This window comes from Ailuropoda melanoleuca, chromosome 12 (genome assembly GCF_002007445.2).
Source record: "Ailuropoda melanoleuca isolate Jingjing chromosome 12, ASM200744v2, whole genome shotgun sequence".
In the NCBI taxonomy this organism is placed as follows: Eukaryota; Metazoa; Chordata; class Mammalia; order Carnivora; family Ursidae; genus Ailuropoda; species Ailuropoda melanoleuca.
In genome coordinates, this window is record NC_048229.1 from 51,890,637 (window position 1) to 51,900,597 (window position 9,961).

At 44.3% G+C, this 9,961-nt stretch overlaps 1 long non-coding RNA gene across 1 annotated transcript; it reads left to right on the plus strand.

Annotated features, from left to right (window-relative positions):
* The first annotated feature begins 348 nt into the window (after window positions 1-348).
* LOC117804561 lies at window positions 349-6,807 on the plus strand. The gene is made up of 3 exons (XR_004629041.1): window positions 349-816; window positions 2,230-2,404; window positions 6,750-6,807. It is a non-coding gene; the product is annotated as an uncharacterized LOC117804561 (long non-coding RNA).
* Window positions 6,808-9,961: the final 3,154 nt, after the last annotated feature.

Sequence of the window (9,961 nt, forward strand, 5' to 3'; positions counted from 1 at the left end):
GATAGCAGAAATGAAAATTCAACAGAAATGTTAAATAGAAATGTTAAGTTGAGAAACTGTTTCAGAAAGTAGGCTAAGAGATGGAAGGTAAAGAAAAAAATTCTAAGAGCAATTTAGAAGGTCCAATATTCAATTAATAGGGTTTCCGGGAAGGGACAATAGAGAGGACAAAAGAAAGACTATCTGTGAACTAAATAATTCAAGAAAATTTCCCAAGACTAGAGGGCATGAGTTACTTCTGAATGTCCAGCACAATGAATAAAAACAAACCCACACCAGAACATATCCTCAAGTAATTTCAGAATCCTGAGCATATTAGTAATACCTCCAGATATGGGGATCGTGTGTAGGTGGGACGGAGACAGCGACCAGTCCAGACTGGAGCAGTGTGACTCCGAGAAACTGCCGTGTCATCACAAAGACCCCTGCTGCCATGGTACTCCCTTCTTATTCTGGGACGGGATGCCCTGGTAAGGTACCCAGATTCTACTCTGCACTCGGCTTGTCTTCACCACGGGCTGATGAGTTCCTGCTCTCCCTGTGGATGGTGAGTCCCTGGCTATGCCCTGCTGACCTCAGTCAGCGGAGGGCACCCATTTCACCCTTCAGAAGGGTGTGGCCTGGCCCTATTCCTGGGAGCTGGAAGAGCCTTGGACAAGCTTACAACTGAACACTTCCTCTGACTGTATTCCTGGACATCCGGCCCCTGACTCATACCTGCCCTACCAGATCTTCCAGCTGGAGTGAATGCTCTATTTCTCACTCAAGGACCTTGCTCACTGACTTCCCAGCAGGAGCCCTTCAAGCCTCCAGAAGGTAAAACCAAGACCAAGTCCCTGAGGCCCTGTTCTGTTTCCCTGCTCCTGGGAGCCTGCTTCCAAGAAGCAGAGGCAGGACTCCCCTTTCCTGACACTGCTATGCTTGGGCTTGCTAGAACTTTTTCAAAACACAGTGCCATATTGTTTAGAGATACAGAGAGAAGCAATGAAACTATAAAGAAAAGCGAGGGAGTCATTACATAGCAATCGAGTGAGAAGTTACATCTTACAGAATGGGGAATACTATTGTAGATGGCCTGTTGGGCCCTTCTGAGGCATTTATAGCTCTCAGCGTGGGTGGTGGGCACATGAGTGTGGGTTTTGTTATTTATTATTCTTTCAACTTCTTGGTGTATATGTACTCTGTTTTATACACAGCTATGTGTATAAATCATTTCATAGTAAGAGGTGTGTGTGTTGTGTGTGTGTGTGTGTGTGTGTGTGTGTCCCGAATCTGGGCACCTCATTACCTCTACTATCTCCGCTCTGGTTCCAGCCACCGTGATCTCTCATCGGAAATATCGGAAAACCTCCTAACTGATCTACCTAATTCAGCCTACTTTACATATAGCAACCAATGTGAGGTCTGAAAAATCGTAAGCCAGGGCGCCTGGGTGGCTCAGATGGTTGGGCATCTGCCTTTGGCTCAGGTCATGATCCCAAGGTCCTGGGATTGAGCCCCACATCAGGCTCCCAGCTCAGCGGGGAGTCTTGCTTCTCCCTCTGCCTCTCCGCCTGCTTGTGCTCTCTCTGTCTCTGTCTCTCCCAAATGAATAAATACAATCTTTAAAATAAAATAAAATAAAACAAAAATAAAATTGTAAGCCAGACCAGGTCAGCTCCGTTCAATACCCTCCTCTAACATCCCACTGTATTCGGAGTGACAGCCAGACCCTTCACGGTGGCATGTGGGCATGCACAAGACCAGCTCCACATCCCCCTCTGACATCGACTCCTACCACTCTCGCCCTTGTCACCCTGCTCCAGACGCACTGACATCCCTGCCGTTCCCCCAGCACACGACGCGCCCTCCCACCTCAAGCCCTTTGTATTCACTACTGCTTGTCCCGCCGTGCTCTCCCTCAGGATCTCTGCATCGCTTGCTCGCTAACTTCAGCCAGATCTCAGTGCCAACGCCGCTGGCCTTCTCCGACCATCCTATCTAAAATAGCACATCTCCTGTCATTGTTAAGAAAACAGAACCCAATAGATATGTTTTGCTTATCTGGGCAGTGAAATCCACAGGGCTTGGTGACAAAGGATGAAGGACTCAGGGAGGGCTTCAGGTTTCTGGCTGGAGCAAGAGGGTGAGTGGTGGAGCTTGCAATAAGGAGATGGAATGAGGCTGGGGGTGAAGCAGGTCTGGGGAGGAAGAGCGTGAGTGTATTCTGGTTCTGTGTATTTGAGCCAGGTAGAGGTGCGGAGCCAGCACTCTGGCACTCAGAAGACAGGTGTACCCTGGAGATGCACTTGGCAGTGGTGGCCAGATGGAGAGCAAAGCCAAGGGAATGGGTGAGCTTGCCTGGGAAGAGAAGGTGGAGTGGAAAGAGGAGACGTCTGGGGACAACAGAGGAGAAAGCAGACAGGTAAGAGGGAAGGGGGGAGGGCGAGTTTCCCAGAGGCCATCGGGAAAGGGAGGAAGAGCTTTCTGGGGGAGACAGTGGCTGTTGTCAGCTGCTCCTGGGGACAGACTTGAGGGACTTAGAAACAGAAGTCCCAGAGTGGAGGTGAGAAACTCGCAGGGGCAGGGAGAAGTCCTATCAGCATTGAGGGGAGGCCAGAATGGGAGACTGAAGTCTGGCAACTGACTTCCTTGGCGGCCAGCCCCCTCGCGAGGCTGGCCAGGGTGGGTTCCCACGGGGAGTCTGGAACACGCACGGGTGTGGGGTTTTATTACGGGAGCGTGTTGAGTGAGGGGTCAACAGCGGCAGGGGGGTCCTGACGTGGTGGGAGGGGAGGGTGTCCAGGACACAGGCAGTGGATTCTTCCTGGAGAGAAGAGTCACTTACTCAACTCAAAGAGGACAGGAAGCAGGGAGGACCAGGGAGTCCTAATTCTGAATCATTTCTACCAACACCAGACCTGCTCTCGTTTCTTTTGTTTTTTTAAGATTTAATTACTTAATTAATTAATTAATTTGAGAGAGAGAGCACAGGTGTGCATGCAAGGGGGTGCAGAGAGAGACAGAATCTCAAGCAGACACCCCGCTGAGTGCAGAGCCCGATGATGCGAGGCTCGATCTCATGACCCTGAGATCATGACCCGAGCTGAAAACCAAGAGTCAAAAGCTTAACTGACCTGAGCCCTACCCCCACCCCAGGCGCCCCTGGTTTCCTTTATCTCGATGCAACAGCACATGAACGAACAAAACAAAGCTCTTCTGAGCCTCCCCCGCCCCTGTACTATTTTTCATCTCCCTTTTGCAGCAAAACTCAAGAATTCTCTACATTCTGATTTCTCTCCTCCCAAACCCTTGTAAAAATCTGCCTCAATCTGGTTATAGGTCACCGTTCGCCAAAACTGCTCTCGGTGGGCAGACCACATTGCTACCAATCCGACGTCCATTTGTGTATCTTTGGTATCATCAGTATTGCTGGACACAGGTTCTCACTCCCTTCCCTTGAGGCTCTTTCTTCTCTTAGTTTCAGGTACACCACAGTGCCTTCCTTTCCCTCCTTCCTCCTCTTCTCTCAGACCTCTGAACGCTAGAGTTTGTCTTGAACACTCGAGTCTGTCCTTCGTCCTCTTCTCTTCCCCACTCACTCTCCTGGTGCTCACACCCCAACGTCAAGGCTTTACAAACACCGTCCCTGCCTGACGCAATTACAAATTTATGCATGTTGCATCTTTACTTCTGTAGGCTACGGTGGCAGAAGTAGCGAGGGCAAGAGTAACAGGAGGTAAGCTTGAGGAGGTAGGTAGATGGAGCAGATCCTGAAGGACCTTACAAGGCCGTTTGCTCCACTTTGGCTTTTCCTCTGAATCAGAGGGGAAGCACTGAATTATTCTGAAGAGAGGAGAGACAGGATATGACTCACTTTTTAAAAAAATTATCCTAGGGCCGCCCGGGTGGCTCAGTTGTTGGGCGTCTGCCTTCGGCTCAGGTCATCATCTCAGGGTCCTGGGATCAAGCTCCGCATTGGGCTCCCTGCCCAGCGGGAAGCCTCCTTCTCCCTCTCCCTCTCCCCCTGCTTGTGTTCCCTCTCTTGCTGTCTCTCTCTCTGTGTCAAATAAATAGATAAAATCTTTTAAAATAAATAAACAAATGTGTAAATAACTAAAAAGCTATCTTAGCTGCTCTATTAGGGTTCTCCAGAGAAACAGAACCAATAAAAGAGAGAGAGAGAGACAGAGAGATTGGGGGGGGGGGAGAGATTGATCAATTTTAAGGAATTGGTTCACATGATTATGCAGATTGGGAAGTCCAAAATTTGCAGGTGCACCAGCAGGCTGAGAACCTAGGGAAGAGCCAATGGATTCTTCAATGGGTTAAAGTTCAAAGGCTGTCTCTAGCAGAATTCTCTTTTGCTTGGGGGAGGTCAGTCTTTTTGTTCTATTCAGGCCTTCAACTGATTAGATGAGGCCCACCCACATTATGAAGGGCAATTTTCTTTACTCAAAGTACACTGATTTAAATGTAAATCTCACCCATAAATACCCCCACAGAATCCTTGACTAATGTTTGATCAAAAATCTAGGCACTCTGACCCAGCCAGGTTGACCCATAAAATTACAACCACAGCTTCTATATTGAGAAGAAATTACTGTAGGAGGAAAGATGGAGGCAGGGAGACCAGTTGGGAGGAAAATTGCAATAATGCTGGTAAGAGATGATGGAAGCTTGGGCCGGAGGATTGGCAATGGAAGAGATGAGGACTGGTTAGGTTGACAGAAATTTCAGGTGAATTGAATGCAGGTGGCGAGAGAAAGAGGAATCAAGGATGACCCCAAAGTTTTTTGGCCTGATCCACAGGAAGAACGTCGAAATCATTCTCCGATAGGGAAATGGAAATGATGGGCTTAGGGGCATGAGCCTTGATGACATGAGGAGTGAGGGTCTGGTGGGCACACTGGGCAGTAGACAGGACACAGCCCGTCCTCCTGGCATTGAAGCCTGTGGAATATAAGGAGAGCTGAGGGTTCCAGAGAGCACAGCGGAAGGACAGGTGATCATGTAAAGGAGAGGGAGATTTCATCCTGGACAAAGTCACTCAGAGAGAGAAAGAACTAGAAGAGTTTACATTCTTTTTTTTTCTTTTTTCTTTTTCTAGGATTTATTTATTTATTTTAGAGAGAGAGTGCATGAGTGGGGGGAGGAGCAGAGGGAGAGGGACAAGCAGACTAGATGCTGAATGCAGAGCCTGATACATGGCTCGATCTCATGACCCTGAGATCATGACCTGAGCACAAACCAAGAGTTGGCCACTCAACTGACTGAGACACCCAGGTGCCCAAGAGTTTACATTCCTTTTTTTTTTTTAATATTTTATTTCTTTATTTGAGAGAGAGAGAGAGAGCACAAGCAGAGGGAGTGGCAGGCAGAGGGAGAGGGAGAAGCAGACTCCCTGCTGAGCAGGGAGCCCAATGCGGGGCTCGATCCCAGGACCCCAAGATCATGACCTGAGCTGAAGGTAGACACTTAACTGACTGAGCCACGGAAGTGCCCCATTCTTAATGATGACAGAGGCAATCAGTCTAATCAGCGTGATCAATTTTATCTTGGGAACACTGGGCTGGAAGTCAAGCTAGGTGTTCAGTTCATTAATATTTATTGAACACCTATTAAGGGCTCAATACTGTTCTAGGTTTTAGGGATAGCGGTGTGTCACTGCCCTCTTTTTTTTTTTTTTAAGATTTTATTTTATGTATTTGACAGGGAGAGAGACATCCAGCGAACAGGGAACACAAGCAGGGGGAGTGGGAGAGGAAGAAGCAGGCTCCCAGCGGAGGAGCCTGATGTGGGGCTCCATCCCTCTGGGATCACGCCCTGAGCCGAAGGCAGACGCTTAACAACTGAGCCACCCAGGTGCCCCTGTCACTGCCCTCCCTAACCTAAAACCTTAAGTGGCTTTACCTTTAGAATCGAGTCCCAAATCTTTTCCAGGTCTTTGACTGCATCTCTATCCACACCTCATGCCTTTTCTTCTTGATTTTTACACTGAAACCACATTCACATTCCTGCGACTGCCTGAACCACCCATGCCCTTTCTTGATTCAAGGTCTCTGTGTACGCTTTTTTCTCCACCTGAAACCAGCCCTCCTTCCCTTCCTCTAGCTATGATCTGATGTATGTATGTATTATGAGATGATTAACACTGTAAGTTTGTTAACATCCATAACCACACACAGTTACACGTTTTTTTCTTGTGATGTGAACTTTTAAGATTTACTCTCTTAACAACTTTCAAACATGCAACACAGTATCATTAACTATAGTCACCCTACTGTACATTATATCCCCAGGACTCATTTATTTGATAACTGGAACTTTGTACCTTCTGACCTCCTTCACACATTTTCCCCACTCCCTACCCCCTGCTTCTGGCAACCACCAATTTTTCTTTGTATTCGTGAGTTTGTTTTTACATTTCACTTATAAATGAGATCATACAGTATTTGTCTTTCTCTGTCTAACTTATTTTACTTAGGATAATGCCCTTAAGGTCCATCCATAGTGTTGCAAATGGCAGGGTGTCCTTTTTATAGCTGAATAATATTCCATCTTACATGTACAAATACATTATCTTTACCCATTCATCCATCGATAAACACTTCGGTTGTTTCCATGTCTTGGCTATTGTGATTAGTGCTGCAATGAACATGGAGGTGCAGATACCTCCTCAAGATCCTGATTTCAATTCCTTTGGATAAATACGCAGAAGTGAGATTGTTGAATCATTTGGTAATTCTTTTTTTTTTTTTTTAATGTAGATGCCACACCCAGCATGGAGCCCAATGCAGGGCTTGAACTCACAACCCTGAAATCAAGACCTGAGCTGAGATCAAGAGCCGGCTTCCTAACCAACTGAGCCACCCAGGAGCCCTTGGTAATTCTATTTTCAATTTTTTTTAAGGAAATTCCATACTGTTTACAAAGCAGCTCCACCATTTTACATTCCCACCAAAGTGCACAAGGGTTTCCTTTTCTCCACATCCTCACACTTGTTATTTCTTATCTTTTTAAGAATAGCCATTCTAACAGGCATGAAGTGATATATTGCAATTTTGATTAGCATTTCCCTGATGATTAATGATGTCAAGCACCTTTTCATATATCTGTTGGCCATTTGTATGTCCTCTTTGGAAAAATTCTATTCAGATCCTCCATTTTTTTATTGGAATTGTTTGTTTCTATTGAATTGTATGAGTTCTTTATATATTTTGGATATTAATCCCTTATCAGATATACGATTTGCAAATATTTTCTCCCATTCTGTAGTTTTCCTTTTCATTTTGTTGATAATGTGGGGTTTTTTGTTGTTGTTTTTTTATGCTTTTGCTTTTTTTGCTGTACAGAAGCCTTTTAGTTTGATGTAGTCCCACTTACTTATTTTTGCTTTTGTTGCCTTTGCTTTTAGCAACAAATCCAGAAACTCATTGCCAAGACCAATGTTGAGGTGCTTACTGCCTTTGTTTTCTTCTAGGAGTTTTAAGTTTTCAAGTCCTATGTCCAAGTCTTCATATACTTTGAGTTGATTTTTGTATATGGTGTGAAACAGTGATCCAATTTCATTCTTTTGCATGTAGCTGTCCAGATTTCCCAACATCATATTGAAGAGACTATCCTTCTCTTATTGTATATGCTTGACTCCTTCATTGTAAATAAACCAACAATATATGTGTGGGTTTATTTCTGGGCTTTTTATTATGTTCCAGTGAGCCATATGTCTGTTTTTTATGCCAATACCATACTGTTTTGATTACTATAGCTTTGTAGTATAGTTTGAAATCAGGAAGGGTGATGCCTCCAACTTTGTTCTTCTTTCTCAAGGTTGCTTTTGTTTTTGGGGGTCTTTTGTGGTCAAGATTGATTTCTTAAGTTCAGTCATTAATGTCCGTGCCCTCCACTCAAAGTAAGGCCCTCCCTCATGCCCTATAGGTCCTTAACTTGATGCATACTCCCAGCCCCTTCCATTACTTTGTTTGCAAGCACTCCTCCCTCCAATAAAAGAAAGGAGAAAATGGGTTATCAACAGGTCATCTGGTACCTCAGTGAAAGAAACATTGTATAGCCTGAATTCAAGAAGGAAGATAAAAATAGACAAAGTGTTTATTTTTTTAAATTTTGCAACTAAATTACTGTTGGAATGTCATAAATGAGAGAAAAAAATGTTACTCACAAATTAGACAGAGTGTCTTAAAACTCAATAGTACAAAGCAGTTGAAGGTATATCCTAATACCTACTCCAACAGACCTCATAGGCATTGTAAAGCAACAATGGTTTATAATAGCAATTGTTTATAATTGTTTATAGAGGACGAAAAGGACAGGTTGTATTCATTCAAGACTGTCAAGGCTTCCCCGTGTGTATTCAATCTAGCTAGTTGGTTGTTTTTTTTTTTTTAAGATTTATTTATTTATTTGAGAGAGAGAGGAGAGAGAGCAGGAGCTTGGGGAGGGGCAAAGGGAGAGGGAGAGAGAGAAAATCCTTAAGCAGGCTCCCCATTTAGCACAGAACCTGATGTGGGGCTCAATCCCAGGACCCCGAGATCATGACCTAAACTGAAATCAAGTTGGCCGCTTAACTGACTGAGCCACCCAGGTGCCCCTCAATCTAGTTAGTTTTTGTAATTTATATGAATTGAATTTTTAGCTGGCAGATTCTCATTCTCATTAGGGAAAGCTGGTTTGAGGGGCTTATAGTATCAGTCCTTAAGGGACACAGATGCCTGGCTAGAGTTAATCACAGATAAAATGCTAGTTAACTCAGGTCTCAAGAAGAGACTCCTCACTTATCAGGTGAAATAGGCATTGGTCTCAGCCTTACCTGAGTCGATAGCGCCCTCAACTGGTTTTTGCTGGTACCAACACCTTTTTCTTTGAATAATTGTGGGAGACACAGAAACAAATTGCGAACACAAGTTGAAGACACAGTAGCCATAAAAGCCATCTGATCACTCAATCTGAAAGGAATATAACACTTACAGCTTCATGATCGTAGCAGATAAATTTAAACTTATGTTTTTTTAAATTTAAGAATAATGACATTCCATCAGTTTCAGGTGTATATTGCTGTGATTCGATATTTTTATACATTATGAAATGATCCTCATGGTAAGTCTAGTTACCCTCTGTCACCGTACAAAGTTATTAGAATGTTATTGCCTCTATTCCCTATGTGGTACATTACATCCCATGACTTATTTTATAACCGGAAGTTTGTATCACTTAGTCACCAAATGTAAATTTCATTGTGGGTGGGAATGTAAAATGATCGAGCCACTTTAGAAGAAAATTGACAGTTTCTTATAAAGTTTAACATTAATCATGTAACCCAGTAATACCACTCTGTCTTTGCCTGCAAGGGTGACTTCTCCCCATGGGCTCATGCGGCCTTTCCTCAGTCTGTACACGTGACTTTCTTATGAGGCCACACATTTATGACCTCATTTAGCCTTAAGCACCTACTAAAAGCCCTATTGGCAAATATGATCACATTGGGGGTTAGGCGTTCAACATATGAATTTGGGGAGCACACATTCAGTCCATAGCACACTCCTAGGTGTTGACCCAAGCATAATGAAAAGCTTATGTTACGTGAAAACATTTTCGTAAATGTGACGGTAGCTTTTCTCACAATCGCCCTAAACTGGAAAAAACCAAGAGTCTTCAACTGTTGAATGGATAACTAAAAGCTGGGACATTCATACCATAGAAGATTACTTATCATTAAAAAGGAACAAACTACAGGCACATGGGTGAATCTGAAAGGCATTATGCTAAGTTGAAAGAAGCCAGACTCAAAGGCTACATGTCCTATGATGACATTTATGTGACATTTTGGAAAAGAGGGAAAACTATGGGGACAAAAAATTGGTCCGAGGTTGCCAGAGGATAGGTAATGAGGGGTTTATGAACAAGGGACACCAGGAAACTTTTCAGGTGATGGAAATGTTCTATAGTGTGATGGTGGTGAACATAT